The sequence below is a fragment of the Neomonachus schauinslandi genome, chromosome 8, assembly GCF_002201575.2.
Source record: "Neomonachus schauinslandi chromosome 8, ASM220157v2, whole genome shotgun sequence".
NCBI lineage: Eukaryota > Metazoa > Chordata > Mammalia > Carnivora > Phocidae > Neomonachus > Neomonachus schauinslandi.
The window spans coordinates 23717995-23744270 of NC_058410.1; the positions used below are offsets into that span (position 1 = coordinate 23717995).

Below are 26276 nucleotides of genomic sequence, written 5' to 3' on the forward strand. Positions count from 1 at the left end.
AGTGTCTGTTCATGTCTTCTGCCCATTTCTTGATTGGATTCTTTGTTCTTTGGGTGTTGAGTTTGATAAGTTCTTTATAGATTTTGGATACTAGCCCTTTAACTGATATGTCATTTGCAAGTATCTTTCCCATTCTGTCAGTTGTCTTTTGGTTTGTTTACTGTTTCTTTTGCTGTGCAAAAGCTTTTTATCTTGATAAAGTCCCAACAGTTCATTTTTGCCCTTACTTTCCTTGCCTTTGGTGATGTTTCTAGGAAGAAGTTGCTGTGGCTGATGTTGAAGAGGTTGCTGCCTGTGTTCTCCTTTAGGATTTTGATGGACTCCTGTCTCACATTTAGGTCAAAAGGATTTCTGACTCTATCTCCCTACCTCTTTATGATCCACAAGCCTTAATACAGCAGTTTGATCACTGAATGCAGCCATCCCCAAACAGGGTTCACCTCTTCTTGGTCACCTTCTGGCTAATGATGAAGGTAATAGTGCAGAATTATATAGTCTCAATTTGAAGATTTTGCCCTGCACTCTGACCATTCCTAAGTATGATACATCTTTCTCTTTCCTGGCAGCAAATTCAGGCTGTATTGGTTTGTATACCCTCTTGGTAGCAGCCCAGCTAAAAGAAAGGATAGCGCATATAAACCTAATTCTGATTTAGTCACCTGGATTCTCTTTTTAGATTGACATGATCCTAGATCAAAAAGATAATGACAATTTGGTTAGTACACTGCTAGCTGAGTACCACATAATGACCCATGTTGGCCAAGGTAGGTTATATAATGAGTCTGTAAATTTTATGAAAATGCCCTTGTTGCTTTTATACCTGACCTAGTCCAGATGAAAGGTCTAGGGGTAAGAAGAATATGAGTTGAGAAAAGGTAAAAAGCTTCTCATTTTTTCATGAAATATTTTTGTCATTCTCGTCCTATGGGTTTGGAAGTTTTTCATTCTATTTTAATTCTATAGTAATTTTGTATAAATTTTGTCATGGTTTCCCATGGTAATTTCTCATGTAAATTCAGCTCAGCCTCTCATGAGAGTAGTTCTTGCCTACAAATTCTCTGTTGAAGTTATTACTATTACTGTTTTTACCACTTTGAGGTTATTAAAAAAATAGCATTCCCTGATGAGTTTTCTTTCCTGAATGATGTTTTCCAGCTCACCCTTTCAATGAGGATGCATTCTTTATAGTTTTTGCCTTTATGATAGAGTCACATATATAGCTTTCTATTTTTCATGGCCCTAAGGCTTATTCTCTTATTCCTCTATGTTTATTGATTAACTGAACACCTTAGGGTCCTATTATTGGCATTCATTTCCACAAAAGTTATGGCTTCTATGCTCACTTGCCACTTATTTTCAGATAGCTGTTTGTTTCAGGGAATTCTACTTTTTCTGTGGGCTCAACAATGCATGAAAATATCATAATTTACATAGATCCCATGTCTTTTCAGAGAAAACATTGGAAAATATTGAAGTCACCATTTTGTTTTTGCTAATATTTCTATTCTAATATCTGAAAACTCAAAATTTTCTTTATAAAATTGTTTAATAAATTCATACACTTTGACAAGTATTATTTTTCTGTTTCACAAAGACTAATTTTCAAACTCTGATCAGGAATAATGTCAGGTAGATGGCAGAATAGGAGAAGCCAGCCTTAAAACCCTCACAGAAACACCAATTTTAATAATCACTGACAGATGAGAAAATCTTTATGAGAGCCAAAAGTCTAGCTGAGAGGTTCTGGCACCTTGGGGAAACAAAATTGTGAAAATAGATGCATATCCCTGGGATGTGAGGATGTTTCAATATATTCAAATGAATAAATGTGGTATACCACATTAATAAAATAAAGGATAAAACCCACATGATCATTTCTATAGGTGCAGTAAAAGCAGTTGACAAAATTCAACTTCCATTCACAATAAAAAGTGTCAGCAAATTAGGTATATAAGGAATGTACTTGAATATATTAAAGGCCATATATGCTAAGCCCCTTGTTAACATTTTACTCAATGACAAAATCTAAAACGTTTTTCTTGAGTAATATTAGAAATAAGACAAGGAAGTCTCCTTTCACCACTTTTTTTTTTTTTAAAGATTTTATTTATTTTTCAACAGAGAGAGAGAGACAGTGAGAGAGGGAACACAAGCAGGGGGAGTGGGAGAGGGAGAAGCAGGCTTCCCGCTGAGCAGGGAGCCCGATATGGGACTTGATCCCAGGACCCTGGGATCATGACCTGAGCTGAAGGCAGACGCTCAACGACTGAGCCACCCAGGCGCCCTCCTTTCACCACTTTTATTCAACATAATATTAGAAGCTATAGCCAGAGCAATTAGGTAAGAAAAAGAAATAAAAGGCATTTAAGTCAGAAAGGAAGGAGAACATTGTCTCTGTTTGCAGATGAAATGTTCTCATATATAAAAAACCCTAAAGACTCTACCAAAAACTGTCTAAAGCTAATCAACAAATTCAGTAAAGTTGCAGGAGACAAAGCCAACATACAAAAATTAGTTGCATTTCCATATACTAACAATAAACTATTTGAAAAAGAAATTAAGAGAACGATCCCATTTCGGTGGTATCAAAATAATAAGATACTTAGGAATAAATTTAACCAAATAGGTGAAAGATTTCTATACTGAAATTGGTAAGACATTGTTGAAAGAAATTGAAGAACACTCAAATAAATGGAAGGATATACCATGTTTATGAACCAGAAGAATTCACATTGTTAAAATGACCACACTACCCAAAGAAATCTACAGATTCAATAGCATCCCTACTAAAACTCCAATGTAATTTTTCACAGAATAAAGAAAAAATTCTAAAATTCACATGGCACTACAAAAATCTCCAGAACACTAATGCAGTCTTGCACAAGAAATAAAAAAAAAGCTGAAGGCATCATACTTCCTGACTTCAAATTATATTTCAAAGCTGTAGTTATCAAAATAGTATGCTATTGGCATAACCAGACATATAGACTGATAGGACCTAATAGAAAGTCCAGAAATAAACCCATGTGTGTGTGGCTAACTAATCTTTAACAAAGGTATCAAGAATACAAAGTGGAGAAAGGATAGTCCCTTCAATAAATTGTATTGGAAAAAGTGGATGTCTATTTGCCAAAAGATGAGATTTGGACTCATATTTTATACCACACACAAAGATCAACTTGGAATGGAGTAAAGATTTAGACATAGGACCTGAAAAAAATAAAACTCCTAGAATAAGACTTAGGGGGAAAGCTTCTTGATGTTGGTGTTGGCAAAGATTTTTTTGTACATGACACCAAAAGCACAGGCAGCAAAAGCAAAAATAAACAAGTGGGATTGCATCAGACTAAAAAGTTTCTATACAGCAAAAGAAATGATCAACAAAGTGAAAGGCAACCTACTGAATGGGAGAAGATATTTGCAAACCACGTATCTGAGAAGGAGTTATATCCAAAATATATAAGTAACTCAAGAAACTGAATAGCAAAAACAAACAGACAAAATCCCACAGCAACAACAACCCCCCAATCCAAATAAACTATTTAAAAAATGGGCAAAGGACTGGAATAGACATTTCTCCAAAGAAGACCTATTAATTGCCAATGGGTATATGGCAATGTACTCATCATCATTAATCATCAAGGAAATTTAAATTGAAACCACAATGAGATATCACCTCACACTGTTTGGATGGCTATAATAATAATAAATAAAAAAGGATAACAAGTGTTGCCAAGGATATGAAGAAAAGGAAACTATGGTACACTGTTGGTGGGAATGTAAATTGATCTGGTCTTGCCATTATTAAATGTGTATTGAGTTCCCTTAAAAAATTAAAAATAGAGTTATGAGATCCATAAATCTCACTTCTGGGTATGTATCCGAAGGCTTTTGAAAAGATATTAGCTTTTCTGTGGTCATTGCCATACTATTCAAATAGCCATGGAAACATCCTAAATGTCCATTGATGGATGGATTGTTAAAGAAAATATATATACAAGTAATGGAATATTATTCAGCCATAAAAAAGAAGGAAATCCTGCCATTTGTAACAGTATTGATGGATGTGGAGGACATTAAGCGAGGTGAAATAAACCAGACACAAAAAGATAAATACTCTCATACATACATGTTCTCACTGTATATGAAATTTAAAATAGTCAAACCAATGGAAGCAGAGAGTAGAATGATGTTATGAGGCCTAGGGGAAGGAGGAAATGGGGAGGTAATGTCAAAAGGTATAAAGATGTGCAAGATAAATGAGTTCTGGTGATCTACAGGGCATAGTGCCTATAGCTAATGGTAATGTATTATTCACTTAGAAATTGTGAAGAAGGTAAATCTTACATTTTCTTAACACATGTAACAATAATAACACTAGTAAGAAGAAGTAATAAAAAAAAGAATAGTAGTAGTTGTGGTGATGGTGGTGTGGGAGGAAACTTTGGGAGTTGATGGATATGTCTATAGCCTTCATAATGGTGGTCACGGTTTCATGAGTATATACTTATCCCCAAACTCATTGATTTGTATACATTACTTTTCAATCATACCTCATATGAGGTCAATCATACCTTAGTAAAGTGGTTGAAAAAATAAAAAAAATTAAATATATGTAAACAAACAAAAACCCAATAAACCCTGTGTGGAATAGATATATATCACCTTTTTTGTTACATTATGGAAGGAGCAAGTATATAAAAATTGGGAGATCTTTATAATCTGACAAATTCTTTTTTTGGTCAGATTTCTTAATATAAAATGGGAAACAAATTGGATCTCAAAGGCTAGTTGTAGGAATTAAATGAGTAATCTGTTTAAAAATCTAGTAGAATTCTGGGAGAGAAAATATAGTGCCCCTCCACAGGTTTTCTGGTTTCTGTTAATAACAACTGGGTTTTCATCTGGGAAACTACCCTTCCCCTATTACTCATAATCTTAGTTGGATCATTATTCAGAGTTCCAATTCCTGGCCATACTAAGCCAAGGGGACTTGCTTGCCCCATAAATTTGAATCGAGCCAAGCAATGTGAAGATGGAGCTTATTAATTTTAAAAGTGGTACTTTGAAGACTACTTTCCTTTCATAGTTGTTACTTAGATTCTCATCCTTGTCATTTTGAAGTCCTGTTTCATCAAAATTTTCTTTATTCTTTGAGCTTCCCATATTCTTCTGATAAATTCTGTTCTTGCTCATGCTAGTTAAAGTGAGTATCCGTTTGTCTTGCATGTAAGTATTTCTAATGGGTATATAGGAAATTGACCATAATGTTCAAATATTTGAAGCCATTCATTTCATAAATATTTGTTGAATATTTATGCATTAGGCACTTTATGGTTTGTTGGAGATATATAAAAAGATCCCACACTCAAAATTTTTATAGTCTAGTTTTCCTATTTCCCTTTTATATCTCTCTTTCTGTGCCTTCACTTCATCCTCTCATTTTAATTACATTCTTTCTGGAATTGTTTAACTATCTGAAAATCAGATTTCATGGAGGATGGTCACCTGGATTTTCCTTCTCTTTTAGACCCCACACACTGTTACCTACGTTTTCATGCCTATGACCCCACTTTTCTCTATCTTATTCTCTACAGAGATAGAATCTTTGTATTCCAAGTATTAGTAAGCCAAAATTATAAATTTAAGCATTGAATTATTAAATTTAAGATGACAGAATAAACTATATAGGGACTAGAATTTTTACAGCATCAGTGAGTTTTATAATAGATTATACATTATAAATAAAATCAGAAATGTGAAATATTTCTTTCTCTGGAACTCACTCTCTCTCTTTTTTTTCTCTTATCTCTTACCTGTTTGGAATTGTGGGTCTAGTAGGAGGAGTACCTACTAAAGGGCCTCATTGTTTCTGCTATGAGGTTGAGAAGAAAGGAAGCAAAGGTTTTATATCTCAGAGATGGGCTCTTCTCCCAAGGAGTCAATTACTTCTTATTTTCTTTGACTTCATTAGGTTGTTTCACTAGTGTACTAATATTCTAATTCCTCTAGTATCTTCCAGTATTCACGGTGATAAAATGGAAAATACTAAGCCCAGGGTATCAGTGTGTGTTTTTTGGCATGACTAATTCAAGCCTAAAGCTAATGGAGCAGAGTGCTGTCCATGGGCACCAAGGCTCCATGTGGCCAGTCCATTTCATTAATGTAGGAGGCTTCAGAGAAATATGATACTAAAGATCGTATCTGGAGAACAAATTAGTTGGTAGTGACTTCTGTGTAAATATGTCTTATCAGAGGAGTGTGATTTATGGTTTCTAGATCCTAATTTTTAAAAATGTAGTTTGGACAGACTTTTTTTTTTAGATTTTGTTTATTTATTTGAGAGAGAGAGAGCAAGAGTGGGGTGAAGTGTAGAGGGAGAAGCAGACTCCCTGCTGAGCAGGGAGCCCAATGAGGGGCTTGATCCTGGGACTGTGGGATCCTGACCTGAGCCAAAGGCAGACGCTAAATGGACTGAGCCATCCAGGCTCCCCTGGACAGACTTCTTTAACATCCTGACAATATAGTCATCAGATATCCAGGTTTCAGATTAAATTGGGAAAATTATTCATTTCCTACCTAGTTTCCATATGGGATTCCCCCCCCCCACTGATAATCATCATATCAAAATATTTTGGGGTAAAATAATAAAGAGCTCTTTTTGAAATTTGTATGACATGGAAAGTTAAGTTCATGTATGTGACACTAAGCAAGTGAAACGTAAAAATAATGTTTACTATATTTAAAATTTAATTGCATGCATAAGATATGTTTTATAAGCTTTGTACCTGGGACACCTGGGTGGCTTAGATGGTTAAGTGTCTGCCTTTGGTTCACTCGGGTCATGATCTCGGGGTCCTGGAATCTAGCCCCACTTCCAGTTCCAGGCTCAGTGGGAAGTCTGCTTCTTACTCTCCCTCTGTCTCTCTCCCTTGCTCATGCTCGCTCGCTCTCTCTGTCTCAAATGAATAAATAAAAAAAAAATCTATAAACTTTGTGTCTGTGAACCTCAAGATGCCTTTTGAAGCAGTAGGGAAAATTACTAGAGAAAAGGGAGAAAGAAATATCCCCTTTGTCCTTAGTATGCAATCTTCATAAACCTCAGAATATTTCTTATTATTTGCTTTCTCAATGTGTCCGCATATTTATCTTTATAGAATTAGACCATATTTTTCTGTATTTTTGAAATGATGCCATTCCAAGGAAGTGAAATATTTATTTCACTTATTCTTGACAACACTTTAACATTCTTCCTGTGAAATAATTTGTGGGGAGTTAAAAATAGCATTTAAAAAATCACTTCTACTTTCAGCCCAGACTGTGAGACGCATTCAAAATATGATTTCCAAAAAGTGCAGGAGGTGTAATGGAGGTGCTTTATTATTTTTTCTATGGCCAGTGAAATTTGAAATTTCAGTTTCTGCTTTCTGATTTATCTGTCATTTGACATGCTTTATAAAAAGAAATTGTCTTGTTTTCTACCTTTAAATCTTCTGCATTTAGTAAATAAAATGTTAGAGAAAGACTCTGATTCTATTGTCTGAGGGTGTCTAATAATTTTTATTAGTAAATTTATAAAGCCATATACATTTTGTTAAATGTTTATTGAAAAACATTGTGCCAGAGAGATTTGTTTAATGAGCAAAGGATTTGAACTGAGAAGAGTGTGTTCTTCGTATATTGTGTGAATATTATTTATGACTCAGTGCTGAATAGACAATAGGAAAAACGAGGTTGTTGCCCAATGAAATGAAAGGTAATATTAGTTTTAATACCTTTTACTTTTTTCAAACAACCACTGGAAATAGAACAGAAATTGTCTATTCTTCCACGTCAAAGATAATACAGTATAGAATGATTTATACAGATGTCTTTTTGAGGATTCATTAGTGTAACATTTGACCAAAAAAAAAAAAAAACAGCAAAATATTGGCAAAGTAATTCAATGGCATGTGAAAGTCTCAAGCTCACGTCTCCTCCTCCTTTTTAGATTCTTTAATACATAATACATTTTTCCTTCAGATTTTCCATTTTATCATCCTCATCATCATTCTCTTCAGAACCAGTTACATTTAATGTGTTAAGTCACATAGGAAAAATGCAAAATAGTGATTAATAATGTAATTAACTAAATTAAAATTTACTAAATTAGAAGTAAATTTATTTTATTTTTTACACGTAGAATAAAAATTTTTTTTTAAGATTTTATTTATTTATTTGACAGAGAAAGACACAGCGAGAGAGGGAACACAAGCAGGTGGAGTGGGAGAGGGAGAAGCAGGCTTCCCGTGGAGCAGGGAGCCCGATGTGGGGCTCAATCCCAGGACCCTGGGATCATGACCTGAGCCGAAGGCAGACGTTTAATGACTGAGCCACACAGGCGCCTCTAGAATATAAATTTTAAATGTAAATTTATATAGAAATTTTACAACAGGAACAGAAAGGTAGACAAATGCTTTTATTTTCAATAAATAAAATCATAATTTTTAAGAAAGGGAATTTTATTTATTTTAGCAGCTTTCCTGACCAAGTCACCTTTTTTTTCCTCAAGCCATCTCCTTCCCCTACCTAAAACTAGTTACTTGCTTTGTTAGAATACTGAATTATACCTCCCTAATGAGGGAGTGGGTATTTTTCCTCTTATGATCCATGTTCTGCTGGCCAGCAGGTGCATTATAATTTGTATTCATGCAGAATCCTATTCTTTCTCCAATAAGATTATCTCTTAATCTTTGACAAAGCAGGAAAGAATGTCCAATGGAAAAAAGACAGTCTCTTCAACAAATGGTGTTGGGAAAATTGGACAGCCACATGCAGAAGAATGAAACTGGACCATTTCCTTACACCACACACAAAAATAGGCTCAAAATGGATGAAAGACCTCAGTGTGAGACAGGAATCCATCAAAATCCTTGAGGAGAACACAGGCAGCAACTTCTTCGACCTCAGCCGCAGCAGCTTCTTCCTAGAAACATTGCCGAAGGGAAGCAAGGGCAAAAATGAACTATTGGGACTTCATCAAGATAAAAAGCTTTTGCACAGCAAAAGAAACAGTAAACAAACCTTAAGAGAATTGACAGAATGGGGGCAGATATTTGCAAATGACATATCAGATAAAGGGCTAGTATCCAAAATCTATAAAGAACTTATCAAGCTCAACACCTAAAGAACAAATAATCCAATCAAGAAATGGGCAGAACACATGAACAGACATTTCTGCAAAGAAGACCTCCAAATGGCCAACAGACACATGAAAAAGTGGTCAACATCACTCGGCATCAGGGAAATCCAAATCAAAACCTCAGTGAGATACCACCTCACACCAGTCAGAATGGCTAAAATTATAAGTCAGGAAATGACAGATGTTGGCGGGGATGCGGAGAAAGGGGAACCCTCCTACACTGTTGGTGGGAATGCAAGCTGGTGCAGCCACTCTGGAAAACATATGGAAGTTCCTCAAAAAGTTGAAAATAGAGCTACCCTACGACACAGAAATTGCACTACTGGGTATTTACCCCAAAGATACAAATGTAGTGATCTGAAGGGCACATGCACCCCAATGTTTATAGCAGCAATGGCCACAATAGCCAAACTATGGAAAGAGCCAAGATGTCCATCAACAGAAGAATGGATAAAAAAGGTGTGGTGTATATATATATATATACAATAGAATATTATGCAGCCATCAAAAAATGAAATCTTGCCATTTGCAACGACGTGGATGGAACTGGAGGGTATTTTGCTAAGCGAAATAAGTCAATCAGAGAAAGCAACTATCATATGATTTCATTGATATGAGGAATTTGAGAAACAAGACAGGATCATAGGGGAAGGGAGGGAAAAATGAAACAAGTTGAAACCAGAGAGGGAGACAAACCATAAGAGACTCTTAGTCTTAGGAAACAAATTGAGGGTTGCTTGAGTGGAGGGGAGTGGGAAGGATGGGGTGGCTGTATGATTGACATTGGGGAGGGTATGTGCTATGGTGAGTGCTGTGTATTGTGTAAGACTGATGAATTACAGATCCGTACCCCTGAAACAAATAATACATTATATGTTAATTTAAAAAAATATATATGTATTTTGAACCTACTTCAACTTACTGCTCAAATGTCACCTTTTCACCAGGCCTATCTGACCATCATATTGAAAATTGTCACATACCTGCCCCATCGTGTGTTCCTAGGTCCCTTTACACTGGTTCTAATTTTTTTCTTAATAATATACACTAATTTTCAACATAATGTAAAATTTATTTAGCAAGCACTTATATGGGCTTACTGTATGCTGGGCACTATTCCCCAGTTACTTATAAATATTACTTCATTTAATTTTCATAACAACCTTATGAAGTAGAGATTTTTATAAATAAGGAAACAAGCACAGAGCATTACTAACTTGCAAAAATTACAGAGCTAGGAAGTCTTTGAACTGTGATTTCAATCTAGGCAGTGTAGCTCCAAAGCCCATGCTCTAAAAAACTTATGCTCCTCTTTTTCACTTGTTATATTTATTGTTTGTCTCTCCCTTGAGAGCAGAAATTTGTCTGTTTAGGTTATGATTGTACCTAAGGTGCCAAAAATAGTGTCTGGAGTCTATTAGATGCTCAGTTAATAGTTGATCAACAGTTGCATGCTAGGTACTGTAATAGATCAGCAAAAATTCTAGCTTTCCTCAGGTCAGGAGAGGAGATGAAATAGATATTAAATGAATAATCTCAGAAATAAGGGCTTAACTTAAAATATTGACAAAATCTCCTCAGTGAAACACGGAGTATAACGTGGGGACATAATTTTGACTGGATTAGCTAAAAGTGTTTGTTTTAAAAAATCTTTGAGGTCTACTCAAGCCCTGAAGGGATGAGTAGAACTTATCTAGATAAATTGGGGAAAATGACTTTACCTGGAATAGGAAACTAGACATGTTAAGTCTAATAGGTGAGACTGCTTCTGAATTGCATAGTTAAAATTCCAATACAACTGGAAACTATAGGTAGAAACAAAGACCTGTGGAAAGGAGACTATGAAGGAAGCTAGGAGTTGTATTGTAAAGGACCTTAGAGTTCACGTTAAGATGTCTGGACTTTAAGAGTGTGGGATAGGGGCCTGGGTGGCTCAGTTGATTAAATATCTGTCTTAGACCTTGAATCTAGCTCCCAGCTCAGCGGGGAGTCTGCTTCTCCCTCTCCCTCTCCCTCTGCCCTCCCCTCTGCTTGTGCTCCTGGGTATGCACATGCTCTCTCTCTCTCTCTGTCTTTCTCTCAAGTAAATAAAATCTTTTAAAAAAAAGGTAGTGGAAAGCGAAGTCCTAAACAGTTAATAAACATGATTAGTTTTACATTTTTGATATCTAAATGCAGTGTAGAGAATGGATTAATAGGAAGCAAGAGAGAAGATAAGTAGACAATAGGGGGTGGTACCCAACAGTAGAGTAATCTAGGCAAGAGATGATAGTGGTTTTTACATTAGGGTAGCTGCAGTGGAAATGAAGACAGCTGTATAGATATTTGGGAGTGGAATCTATTGGATTCATTTGTTGATTGATATTGGAGATGAGGAAAGGAGTGGCAAAAAAAAAAAAAAAAAGGATTTCCTAGATTATGGTTTGAGTAACTGATCCTGCTGTCATTTAATGATGTAGGAAAAATAGAAAATAGGAGAGTCACATTTTAGGAGGTAAATCATAAGTTCAGTTTTGGACAGTGGACAAATTTATATGAGGCTCTGGAGAGATATGTTTTGTGCAAGAGATTTGTCATTTCTTAGCACAGTGGAACTATTACTACTATTAAAGCTGTTGGAGAAAATTTGCCTAGTGAGATCTTTCAAAGTGAGAATAGAAGATTAACCCAGAGAATGGATGCCTTCCTGATAACAGTCAGGATTTTAGATATGGTTACAGCAACAGGAGTGTTCATATCACTGAGAACGATGGCAAAATACAAATTTTGAGAATGCTTATCACAGTATTGTTTATGGTAGCAGGGAGGTAGAATCAATCTAAATGTTTGTCATTAGGGAAATGGATAAATGTGATAGAAGCATACCATGTATTACTATACTTTTTTAGAATAAATTAAAGATACTTACACAAAAATGGATTGACTTTAACATATTGCACTAAGTGATGAAAGAATACAAAATCAGATGTATGGAATATTGCCACAGTGTAATTACTTATATACACTGAAGCGTGTGCACACACAACATTATGTATTTTTAAATGATGTATACAAATTCAATTAAAAATATTAAATCCATTGCCTTGGCTATCTATAGAGAGAGGAAAAATGGAAATTATAAATTTAAAAAGGGAAAAATGGGTGTGGTATCCTGCATCAATGTTAAAGTGTGTCTTTGTCCTGAGATTTAATTTAATTCTCAGTACTTAGTTAAAAATCTGTGAGAAAATCTTTAGAATACTGTCAACAGGATCAACTGCTGTCATGATGTCATAGAATATAAGGATAATGAAGTATCTGTTGGCTTTAGGAAAATGGTAGTCATTGACTGCCTTAAAAGCATTACGTACAAAGAAAGCCTAGGCTGAGCCAGATTGTCTGATTCAGGGATAAGTCAAGATGGAAAAAATAAGCCATTCTTTAAAATTAAGTAGGTAAAAAGTATTCTCCCTAGAGATAGCAGCAAAAATGTTTGCCATCTACCTGGTGCAAAAGTTAAAAAATAGAGTGTCTTAGTTTGCTAGAGCCACAATAAGAAAAGACCATGGACTGAGTGGCTTATGAAATGGTAATTTATTTTTTCACAGTTCTGGATGCTGGAAGTTCAAGATCAAGGTTTTGGCAGGGTTGATTTCTCCTGAGGTGTCTCTCTTTGGCTTGCGGATGGTTGCTTTCTCTCTGTGTCCTTACATGGCCTCTTCTGTGTGTGTGTGTGCCGAGTGAAATCTGGTGTCTCTTCCTCTTCCTATAAGAATGTCAGTCATATTGGATTAGGACCTGACCTTTATGACCTGATTTAATGTTAATTACCTTTTTAAAGACCTTATCACAAAATACATGCCCATGGGGGTTAGGGCCTCAACATATGAACCCTGGGGGGATGTAATTCAGTCCATAACAAAGAGTCACTTGCAAGACATGAACCCCCCAAATTTTACCACAAAGGCAGTTTTAGTCCATATTTGAAATACCTATTTTGGTACAACTCAGAAAATCATCTTGCCTTGTACTGGTGAAACACCTGTGGCTCACCAAAGTGGCAAAAACAAAACACATTCAGAACATTTTTACAACTCAGGTACATAAGATTCTCAGGGAAAAAAATATGTACTTGTGAAGACGAGTTAAAGGAGGCAAAAACTGAAAAAAAAAGTGAGTAAACAAATCATTTGTAATAGTAAATAAATGCAGAAAATAAAAGAACATAAACTACAGCAACTGGTTTAAAATGTTCATGGATACAAATGGAGAAACCACAAGGCAATCAAAACAATTTTACTTTTTTTTTAAAAAACCAAGAAGAGGAACATTGAATGAGAACCAAATAAAAATTCTGGAAAGGAAAAAAATGTATTGAAAAGCGTTAAAATAGATTCATAACATTAAAATAAATGTGTGAAGAATGCATGGAAAGAGGAGATAAATATGAGAAAATCATATTAAAGTACAGGCACTGGGTGTTATATTCAAACAGTGGATCATGGAGCACTGCATCAGAAACTAATGATGTGTAATGTATGGTGACTAACATAACATAATAAAATAAAATTAAGTATATGTGAGATACGATGAAAGGGACATGGCAAGAGGAACATAGAATGACATCAGAAAAAAAGATTAATGCAAATGGGACAGGAGATTATGGGACAGAAGAAAGTTATGAGGATTGTGGCTGATGGTTTTTTCAGAATTGAAGATGAGGAGCCTGCAGGTTGAAGGAGAATGCAGAGGCCTTAGTAGAATGTTAAAAACAGGTGCAAGTCAAAAATGTCACATAGTTATTTCCAGACCATAAGAAAAAGAGAAAAACAAAAACAACTAAAGGAAAACACCCTGCAGAAACAGCACATATATTGGCAGCTGTGTCTCATATGCAACAAAATGTAAGAAAAATTATAAATTATTTTTAAAATCCTGAGGAAAAAGAACTTTTGACCCAAATTTTAAAACCAACTAATTTAAGAATGAGGTTGTGTAAAGATGTATTCAAGTATGCAATTACTGAAGAATTTATTACTTAACGATTTTTTATATGAAAAAAAGAGGATGGATAATGTCCATAGTAGGAGAGTGGGATAGAATCTAAAACTAAACACAATGGAAGTTAAAATTAGAACTCTGTACTTTCTCCTCACTTTTTCTGTAAATTTAATGCTCAGAAACAGTCTGTTAATTACTTTTTACAAAAGTTAAAATTATCTGACTGTATTAAAAAATCAAACTTTATTCTAGTCATGCTGTTTTTGAAGGTTGAATGTAAATATTATGATAGAAAATTTGAACGCAAGGGTAGTGAAAAAATATATACCAGGAAAACCCAAAGCCAAATAAATCAGTTATATGAATCTTAATGCCAGACAAAAAATTTTTTGAATTGAAGAAAAATGATAGGTATTATTTGTAAAATAATTTCTTAAAAACTGTAAAATCAACCAAGAAATCATGTATCATGAATCTGTATTCACTAAATGATGGAGCCTCACACATTAAGAGCAAAACAAATGGCAGAAATACAAAGAGGGAAAAGATGGCAGAGGAGTAGGGGACCCTATTCTAACCAGTTCCTGGAATTGAGCTGGATATCTTCCAGCTGAACACCCACAAAATCAGCCTGATATGTAAGAAGATAGATCTGGATCTTTACAAACAGAATATTGCAGGTGGTTGGTTTCAAGGTATGAAGTGGGGAGCTGTGATTCCACGGGCAGATATCAGAGGGTAAACGGCAGCAGGAGGGAGCCTGGATGTGGGGATCCTACACCGCCAGTGAGTGACAGCCTCCCACACTGGGGACGGGGCAAAGACTTGCAGACCGGTAGCAGCAGGGAAAGGACTTTAGGGCAGCCCCCCAGACGGAAACTGGAGCTGTGGGGCCATGTGTGCGAACTGGGGGCGGCTGGCAGTTCTAGAAGCACAAAGGACAGAGATGGGCCCTGACCTGGAAGTGAGGGCTGGGAGCACTGATGAGAGGCGCACAACCCAGGACGCTGCAGTTTATAGCAGCACAGACAGAAACAGAGATAGTGTGGCCTGGAGAGCTCACTGAAGAACAGACTGCGATCTCTCTGCTTTGAGGCAGAGGGTTGGACACGGTCTCTTCAGCTCTGCTCTCAGAAGAAATGCAGAAAGCCACCAGAGAACAAAAGCCACAAAAAACTGGTTTTCACTGAGCCCATCCCCTGCCACAGGGGGTAGGGCAACTCTGCCCAAACAGTGTTGCCTGAATAACAGTGTGGCAGGCCTCTCCCCCAGAAGACAGGCTGGGAGAATAAGAGGCCAGCAACCCTTAGGTCCCTAGAAAACAGGTGCATCTTGCTTGGATTGTGGTCAATAATTTGGAGTCTATACATTCCCTCAACCACCCCTCGACAGAATGACTAGGAGGAGGAACCCCCAAAATAGGAATGACTCAGAGATTATGACTTATGCCACAGATTCACAAATGAATTCAGATGTAACCAACATGTCGGAGATGGAATTCAGGCTAGTAATTGTGAAGACAATAACTAGAATGCAGAAATCAATTAATGGCAACATAGAGTCTCTAAGGGCAGAAATGAAAGCTGAATTGGCAGAACTTAAAAATGCTATCAATGAGTCCAATCTAATCTAGATAATCTAACAGCTAGGCTAAGTGAGCCAGAAGAACAAATTAGTGACCTCGAAGACCAATTAATAGACAAAAAGGGAAAAGAGGAAGCCAGGAAAAAACAACTCAGAATCCATGAAAATAGAGAAATAAGTGACAACATGAAACGTTCCAATGTCAGAATTATTGAATCCCAGAGGGGCTGGAGAGAGAGAGAGGACTAGAAGATATATTTGAGGAAATCGTAGCTGAGAACTTCCCTAATCTGGGGAATGAAACAAACATTCCTGTCCTAGAGGCAGAGAGGACCCCTCCCAAGATCAAGGAAAACAGACCAACAGCCCAGCATGTAATAGTAAAACTCGCAAATCTTAGAATCATGGAAACTATCTTAAGGACAGTTAGGGGGAAGAGATTCCTTACATACAGAGGGAGGTACATCAGAATAATGTCAGACCTGTCCACAGAGACCTGGCAAGCCAGAAAGCCCTGGCAAGACATATTCAGGGTACTAAACGAGAAGAACATGCAGTCAAGAATACTTTATCCGGCAAGGCTTTCATTTAGAATGGATGGAGAGATGCAGAGCTTCCAGGACTGGCAGAAACTGAAAGAATATGTGACCACTATGCTGGCCCTGCAAGAAATATTAAGGGGGTTCTATAAAAGGTGAAAGACCCCAAGAGTGATATAGAGCAGAAATTTACAGGGACAATCTATAAAAACAAGGTCTTCACAGGCAACATGCTGACAATAAATTCATATCTTTCAATAATCACTTTCAACGTGAATGGCCTAAATGCTCCCATAAAACGGCACAGGGTTGCAGATTGGATAAAAAGACAGGACCCATCCATATACTGTCTATAAGAGACTCATTTTGAACCTAAAGATACACCCAGACTGAAAGTGAAGGGATGGAGATCCATCTTCCATGCCAACGGACCTCAAAAGAAAGCTGGGGTAGCAATTCTTATATCAGACAAGTTAGATTTCAAACTAAAGACTGTAGTTAGAGACACAGAAGGGCACTATATCATTCTTAAAGGGTCTATCCAACAAGAAGATCTAACAATTGTAAATATCTACACCCCCAAAATGGGAGCAGCCATCTACATAAGCCAACTGTTTTTTTTTTTTTTACATAAGCCAACTGTTAACCAAAATAAAGAGTGATATTGATAACAATACGTTAATTATAGGAGACCTCAATACTCCACTCTCAGCAATAAACAGATCATCTAAGCAGAAAATCAACAAAGAAACAAGAGCTTTGAATGATTCACTGGACCAGATGGACCTCATAGATATATACAGAACATTCCACCCTAAAACAACAGAATACTCATTCTTCTGGAGCGCACATGGAACTTTCTCCAGAATAGACCACATACTGGGTCACAGATCAGGTCTCAACTGATACCAGAAGATTGAGATTATTCCCTGCATATTCTCAGACCATAATGCTTTAAAACTGGAACTCAATCACAAGAAAAAAACTTGGAAGAAATTCAAACACTTGGAAGCTAAAGACCACTCTGCTCAAGAATGTTTGGGTCAACCAGGAAATCAAAGAAGAACTTAAACAGTTCATGGAAACCAGTGAGAACGAAAACACATTGGTCCAAAACCTGTGGGATACTGCAAAGGCGGTCCTAAGGGGGAAATACACAGCCATCCAAGCCTCACTCAAAAAAATAGAAAAATCCCGAATTCACCAACTAACTCTACACCTTAAAGAACTAGAGAAAAAGCAACAAACGACACCTAAGCCATGCATTAGAAGAGAAAAAATTAGAGCAGAAATCAATGAATTAGAAACCAGAAACACAGTAGATCAGATCAACAGAACTAGAAGCTTGTTTTTTGAAAGAATTAATATGATCGATAAACCACTGGCCAGACTTATCCAAAAGGAAAGAGAAAGGACCCAAATTAATAAAATTATGAATGAAAGGGGAGAGATCACAACTAACACCAAGGAAATAGAAACAATTATTAGAAATTATTATCAACAACTATATGCCAATAAATGGAGCAATCTGTTGAAATGGATGCCTTCCTGGAAACCTATAAACTGCCAAGACTGAAACAGGAAGAAATTGACAACCTGAATAGATCAATAATAGTAAAGAGATTGAAGCAGTGATCAAAAACCTCCCAAAAAACAAGAGTCCAGGGCCTGCTGGATTCCCTGGGGAATTCTATCACACATTCAAAGAAGAAATAATACCTATTCTCCTGAAGCTTTTTAAAAAATAGAAACAGAAGGAAATATACAGACTCATTCTATGAGGCCAGCATTACCTTAATCCCTGAACCAGGAAAGACCCCATCAAAAAGGAGAACTTCAGACCGATATCCCTGATGAATATGGATTCCAAAATCCTCAACAAATTCCTAGCTAATAGGATCCAACAATACATTAAAAGGATCATCCACCATGATCAAGTGGGATTTATTCCCAGGATGCAAGGGTGGTTCAACATTCACAAATCAATTAGTGTAATAGAACACATTAACAAGAAGAGAAGAACCATATTGTCCTCTCAATTGATGCAGAAAAAACATTTGACAAAATACAGCAGCGTCCTTTCCTGATTAAAACTCTCCAGGGGCACCTGGGTGGCTCAGTCGTTAAGCGTCTGCCTTCGGCTTAGGTCATGATCCCAGAGTCCTGGGATTGAGCCCACATCAGGCTCCCTGCTCCGTGGGAAGCCGGCTTCTCCTTCTCCCACTCCCCCTGCTTGTGTTCCCTCTCTGGCTGTCTTTCTCTCTGTCAAATAAATAAAACCTTAAAAAAAAAAAAAAAACTCTCCAGAGTATAGGGATAGAGGGAATTTTCAAGTTCATAAAATCCATCTATGAAAAATCCACAGCGAATATCACCCTCAATGGGGAAAAGCTGAGAGCCTTTCCCTTAAGATCAAGAACATGTCAAGGATGCCCACTCTCGACACTGTTGTTCAACGTAGTACTAGAAGTCCTAGTGACAGCAATCAGACAATAAAAAGAAATAAAAGGTATTCAAATTGGCAAAGAAGAAGTCAAACTCTCTCTTTTTGCAGATGACATGATACTTTATGTGGAAAACCCAAAAGACTCCACCCCCAAATTACTAGAACTCATCCAGCAATTCAGTAATGTCACAGGATACAAAATCAATGCACAGAAATCAGTTGCTTTCTTATACACTAACAACGCAACTGTAGATAGAGGAATTAGAGAAATGATTCCATTTACAATAGCACCAAAAACCATAAGATACCTCGGAATAAACCTAACCAAAGAGGTAAAGGATCTATACTCTAGGAACTACAGAACACTCATGAAAGAAATTGAAGAAGACACAAAAAGATGGAAAAATATTCCATGCTCATGGATCGGAAGAATAAACATTGTTAAAATGTCTATGCTACCTAGATCAATCTATACCTTCAGTGCCATCCCAATCAAAATTCCAATGACATTTTTCAAAGTGCTGGAACAAACAATCCTAAAATTTGTATGGAATCAGAAAAGACCCCGAATTGCCAAGGAAATGGTGAAAAAGAAAAACAAAGCTGGGGGCACCATGTTGCCTGATTTCAAGCTATACTATAAAGCATTGATCACCAACATTGATAGTGGCACAAAAACAGACATAAAGACCAATGGAACAGCATAGAGAGCCCAGATATGGACCCTCTACTCTATGGTTAGATAATTTTTGATAAAGCAGGAAAAAATATGCAATGGAAAAAAGACAGTCTCCTCAATAAATGGTGCTGGGAAAATTGGACAGCTACATGCAGAATAAAACTCGACCATTCTCTAACACCATACAGAAATAAACTCAAAATGGATGAAAGACCTCAATGTGAGACAGGAATCCATCAAAATCCTAGAGAAGAACATAGGCAGTAACCTCTTTGACATCGCCCACAGCAACTTCTTTCAAGATACATCTCCAAAAGCTAGTGAAACAAAAGCAAAAATGAACTTTTGGGACTTCATCAAGATAAAAAGCTTCTGCACAGCAAAGGAAACAGTCAACAAAACAAAGAGGCAACCCACAGAATGGGAGAAGATATTTGGAAATATCACTACAGATAAAGGGCTAGTATCTAAGATCTATAAAGAACTTCTCAAACTCAACACCTCCCCAAGAAATAATCAAGTCAAAAAATGGGCAGAATACATGAACAGACACTTCTCTGAAGAAGACATACAAATGGCTAACAGACACATGAAAAAATGTTCATCATCATTAGCCATCAGGGAAATTCAAATCAAAACCACACTGATATACCACCTTATATTAGTTAGAGTGGCAAAAATTGACAAGGCAAGAAACAAATGTTGGAGAGGCTGTGGAGAAAGGGGAACCCTCTTACACTGTTGGTGGGAATGCAAGTTGGTACAGCCACTTTGGAAAACAGTGTGGAGATTCCTCAAAAAATTAAATATAGAGCCACCCTATGACCTAGCAATTGCACTCCAGGGTATTTACCCCAAGACACAGATGTAGTGAAAAGAAGGGCCATATGCACCCCAGTGTTCATAGCAGCAATGTCCACAGTAGCCAAACTGTGGAAAGAGCCAAGATGTTCTTCAACAGATGAATGGATAAAGAAGATGTGGTCCATATATACAATGGAATATTACTCAACCATCAGAAAGGATGAGTACCCAACTTTTACATCAACATGGATGGGACTGGAGGAGATTATGCTAAGTGAAATAAGTCAAGCAGAGAAAGTCAATTATCATATGGTTTCACTTATTTGTGGAACATAAAGAATAGCATGGAGGACATTAGGAGAAAGAAGGGAAAAATGAAGGCAGGTGGAATCGGAGGGAAAGATGAACCATGAGAGACTATGGACTCTGAGAAACAAACTGAGGGTTTCCGAGGGGAGGGGGGGTGGAGGATGGGTTAGCGCAGTGATGGATATTAAGGAGGGCACGGACTGTATGGAGCACTGGGTGTTATACGAAAACAATGAATCTTGGATCACCACATCAAAAACTAATGATGTATGGTGATTAACATAACATAATAAAATAAAATAAAATAACAAGAAATACAAAGAGAAATAGAAAAAGCCACATCGTTCATACTTTGTTATATTTCTCTCAGAAATCATTCAAGAAATGATATGATGTAGAATATTTGAACAACAAAATGAGCATGCATGATATTATTGACATATATAAAATCCTAAGCTTAAAACAGAGGATCCATTTGTAGCTGAACATGTCCTAGGCCAAAAAAAGTCTCAACAAATTCTAAAGAATTTCTATATTATAGGTCATATACTCTCCCTGTTAGTCAATAAAATTAGAAATCAATAGCAAAATAATAGATGAATTAATCATTTAGAAATGTATAAGTGCTAAATAATTTATGATTGAGGAAACAGTGGAGACTTAAAAATATTTGGAATTTATATATTAAATCAATACATATAAAATTGATGACTAAAATAGCAATTACAGAGACATGTATATTTTCAATGGATGTAATTAGAATATAAAATTAATGAGTTAGGTAGTCACAAAACTAAGTAACCACAGAGTAAGCTAAAATAAAATATGAAGAAGGAAATAATAAAAAATAATTAGAAGAGACTTTGAAACAAATTAACAATAGAGATGATTAACAGTTTTAAAAAAGTTAGTTTCTTCAGAGGACTAAACAATTAGTCCTAACTTGGGGCGCTTGGGTGGCCCAGTCAGTTAATCATTTGCCTTTGGCTGAGGTCATAATCCCAGGGTCCTGGGATGGAGCTCCACATGGAGCCCAGCATGAGGCTCCTTGCTGAGCCGGGAGTCTGCTTCTCTCTCTCCCTCTGCTCTTCCCCTCCTCTTGCTCGTGTGTGTGCTCTCTCTCTCTCTCAAATAAATAAAATCTTAAAAAAAGTAGTCCCAACTCTACAAAGATTATTAGCAACAAAAGAAAAATCATATATAAATGATATTAGGAATAAAGAAGAAAACAAAGCTGCACATAGGGGAGATCATATTTTTAAAAATACAAAGAATGTTATGAACACATTTAGTTCAATAAATCAGATTTCAATAAAATCGGTAACTTTTTAGGAAAATGAAAATACTAAAGTAATACACAGAGAAATAGGAAAATGAATAAACAAAAACTTTAAATAAGATTTTAATTTTTTTAATTTTTAAATTTTTTTTTTAAAGATTTTATTTATTTGACAGGGAGAGAGAAAGAGAGATCACAAGCAGGGGGTGGGGGCAGAGGGAGAGGGAGAAGCAGGCTCCAGGGTGATCACAGAGTCCAGTGCGGGGCTCGATCCCAGGGCCCTGGGATCATGACCCCAGCCAAAGACAGACGCTTAACCAACTGAGCCACTTAGGTGCCCCAAAATAAATTAGATTTTTAATAGCAAGTGTATCTCCATTGCAACGGCAACACCAATGAAAAATTCTGGTACAATAGTCAGTGATAATGTAGGGATGCCAGTAGGGTTAATACTGTTCAACCTATCTGGATGTATTAACATTGAAAAATATTGGAAAAGAGGAGGTTAATCTATTTCATTTTTGCTGTTAATGTGTCTATAAAATGAAAGATTTTTCAGGTAAATTGAAAAAAATTGAATAAAAGGGAAGTCACCAAGGTGGCAGAAAACAAGGCAAATACCATTTCTTTAAAAGAATAAAAAGATTTATTTATTTATTTGAGAGAGAGAAGTGGCGGTGGGTCAGTGGTGCAGAGGGAGAGGGAGACAGATAATCTCAAGTAGACTCCCTGCTGAGCACAGAGCCCAACTCAGAGTAGGGGGGGGGTTGGAGGGTTGGGGGATTTGAGGGGGTGGGCTTGATCTCATAACCCTGAGATCATGACCAGAGCTGAAATCAAGAGTCAGATGCTTAACCCACTGAGCCACCCAGGTGCCCCATGAACACCATTTTTAAAATAGTTTTCTTTTATGTTATTTATCTACAATTAGATACAGAAAGTGAAGAAAAACTATTCTATCTAGATTAGAAATAAATTTTTCACTATTAATAATAGATTTAACAACAATGTTTAGGACCTAAAGGAAGAAAACAATACAATTTCATTGAAAACCTTAAAGCAATTGTACAAATGGAAAGATATGTTGTATTCCTATATATCCTTAATCAGGATTCCTGATTAAGATAAAAATGTCAGTTTTCCAAAGAATAATATATTCATTTTCTGAAGTTCTAATTAAAATTCCACACTTTTAGATTTCAAATGTTAATTTGCAAATGGAAGAATAAAAGACTGAGACTTACCAAATCATAGAAAAGGAAAATAGTGATGGAGTGCTTGTCATTTCAGTTACTGAAACATATTATAATAAAAATTGCATATTTGCAGAGAACTAGACATATATCATTAGTACTGACTGTAGCCTTTTTTTTTTTTTTAAAGATTTTTATTAAGCACTGGTCTTGTAAAGATTTTATTTATTAGAGAGAGTGAGAGAGAGCACAGCAGGGGGAGCACCAGAGGCAGAGGGAGAAGCAGGCTCCCCACTGAGTAGGGAGCCCAATGTGGGGCTCTATCCCAGGACCCCCAGGATCATGACCTGAGCTGAAGGCAGATGCTTAACCAAATGAGCCACCCAGATACCCCTTGACTATAGCCTTTGAAAGTAGATACAAGTAAATGAAATAATTTGACATTTGACAAATATATTTCAGTTACCTGGGAAAAGGATGGTAATGTAGAGGTATAAAGTGTGTCCCTATCTAAAAATGCTTAAATATATTCAATGTGGATCACAAATACTGATCATAAAATACAAAGCATTAAAAAAATAAGACAATTTAGGATACTGTTATTGGTGTTATTGGTGTAGCTTGTTTTGGTCAAGATGCAGTACAAACAATTGACAAAGTCAATATACTTGAATTTTTAAAAATTATATTTTTATGCCATAAAAATTCTTAAAAATAAATAAGATGGTGAAAATATTCTATAAATGGGAGATGAAGTATTCTTTTTTAACACACAAAGTTTACATAATTATCAACAATATAAAGACAACCTACTAAAATTTGTTAAATATAATAGGTAATATATAGATGAACAAAACCAAGTGTCAAGTGAATATATAAGATACTCATATTTCCTGTTCATCAGGAAAATTCAATATGATTTTATACCACTGATTTAGTGAATGTTTTTGAAGTGATAAGAGCACTACAGGCAGGAATGTAAGAAAATGAGCACACTCATATTTCTGAAAACTGCGCCTTTATTAAGGACCTAAACATAACACTACAAACTGTCAATCTGTCCATCCATTCAGTGGAACAAATGAACAAACATGTGCCAGGAATTCTGTTAGGCACATATATCCAGAAGATGATATAGCAAAGGGAAGTGTATTAATCAGGCTTCTTTCACTTGAAAGAGACTGAAGCCAAACTCAAGACAGCTCAAGAAAAAAGGAAAATGTTTTGGTTTATGTATCTAATACCCCTGGAATGAGGAACACTGGATTTAGAGACTCAAATGAGGTAATCTGGTCTCCATTTCTGTGTCTCCTTGAGCGAGTGTGTCTATATGGACACACAGTGACCACTAGCAGCCCGTTAGTCATATGCAGCATATAGCAATTAGAACAGATATATGGCCTCCCCTCCATCACTTTGTGAGAAAACTCCTTGAGAGTACCCGAGCTGTCTCCAACTATGCAAGCATGAAAGAGTGATCAGATCCTTTGATTGCCTGGTTATATAGTCACTGGGGTGATGGTAGAGGAAAGAGATGTAAACACACTGAAACAATAGAATAGATCACTAAGGAAGGAGAGATTCTGTTTCCCAAAAGAAAGTAAAATAGATATTCTGGATTGGTTCCCTCAAACTTTATTCCAGCCTCCTATTTGTAGAAATTGAAAAGCTAAAATCTTATCTCCAAGAGATCCTTGCAGTGAGGGTATTGAGTATGAATTATATCTTTACATTAGATTCACTGAAGCAAAATTTAGAAGGAAGGAAGCCATCTTCTTGTAATTTTTGGGTATTCCTACTGACAGACAACATCATGAAAATGTGTTTTTTTTTTTTTTTTCTTTTCCTCTGAAGCATCTTTCTAATATCCACTCTCCAGCTTCCCCAGAGGTGATTTCTGTGTGATACTCTTTCTTGTGGTATACAGTGGCAACCTTGGAGAGAATAACTGCTTTAGTGGTATATTCTGTATCATTCTGTGAGTCACTCTAGGAGGCCCATCCAGGACCCACTTTTTTAGAAAATTCAGTAAGTAGATAACTAAACCCTTCATTAGCAAGGGTGCAACTTGTAAGCACCTAAGTTCCTTTCTGATTAAAAGGCCTACAACAGAATATTCTTTCTTGACCAACCATGTATGAACAAAGGGCTGAACAAAGATTCTTGGCAAACAAACCCCAACAGATGTCCATGCTATCTATGCCGCCACTTGCCTGAGTAGCATCCACATCCCTTCTTCTTTTCATACATATAATAGAAAAAATTCTGACTTCCAGGTTGAAGGAATTTTAGAGATGATTACGACTGCACTGTGTACTGGCTGTGAGCAACTAAGACACTCAACCTAAAATTAATAGCAACAAGTGTTGTATTTCCCATAAGTTATTCCAAATAATAAGATTGTATATAAAGGTGAGTTATATTTATGACATATTTTCTGAGAGGAATTATTTATGTTCTCTTTGTGAAATTCAATGAAATGAAGGAGAAATGCTGATGGTAGATAATGATATAAAATATGGGATGTATGTGTCTATATGTCTATGTGAAGGTTAAGTTATGCTTGTGTGTACGTGATTTTCTATGAAGAGTATAATTTGTTAGACTAAATTTCATTATGGGGCATTTTTTTTTTTATTAGAGGACACAGTCTGTTAGGATAAATATTCTGGCTTCTCTTTATTCTCTCTCATTTCATTTAATAACTGAGCCAACTGAATGCATTTTAACTTTACTATCTCCCTATAAAATGTACTAAATAACATTTATTGATGTGAATACACTAGTTATTAAAATGTCAATCAGATTCTTTAAATTATACCCAAAAGCATCTGGTGAAGCAACTGAACTCACTCCAACTACATTATGAAAAACAGCAACTGAGAATCAGATCAATAGCCTGAGTTTAGAGCCACAAAAAATGTACCAGAGGAAAAAGCTGCCTTGGGGGACTTTTAGATAATAGTTTAAATCAAACTAGATAAAGTAAGGAGTGTTCTAAGGATCATTTTCGAAATCACTCTCTAAAATAACAGGCCCACATTTCCTCCTCTGGTATTTATAAACTGAGAATGAATTATACATGTTATAGATAATAAAAACGTTTGAAGGCAAATTGGCATAAGAATCCATATTTCATAATAGATGATGAAATCGATGTCCAACAATTTAAGAAAAATGTTACTCAAATCTGTTTATTTCCCTTGTCTAAGATCCATCCATGTGAGGCGTGTTTTTGTTGCTGTTGTTGTTGTTGTTTTGTTTTTTATTTTTTACTATAAT

At 36.1% G+C, this 26276-nt stretch overlaps 1 pseudogene; it reads left to right on the forward strand.

Annotated features, from left to right (window-relative positions):
* LOC110583218 overlaps window positions 1–26276 on the forward strand; it is a 127509-nt pseudogene that overhangs the window by 27866 nt on the left and 73367 nt on the right.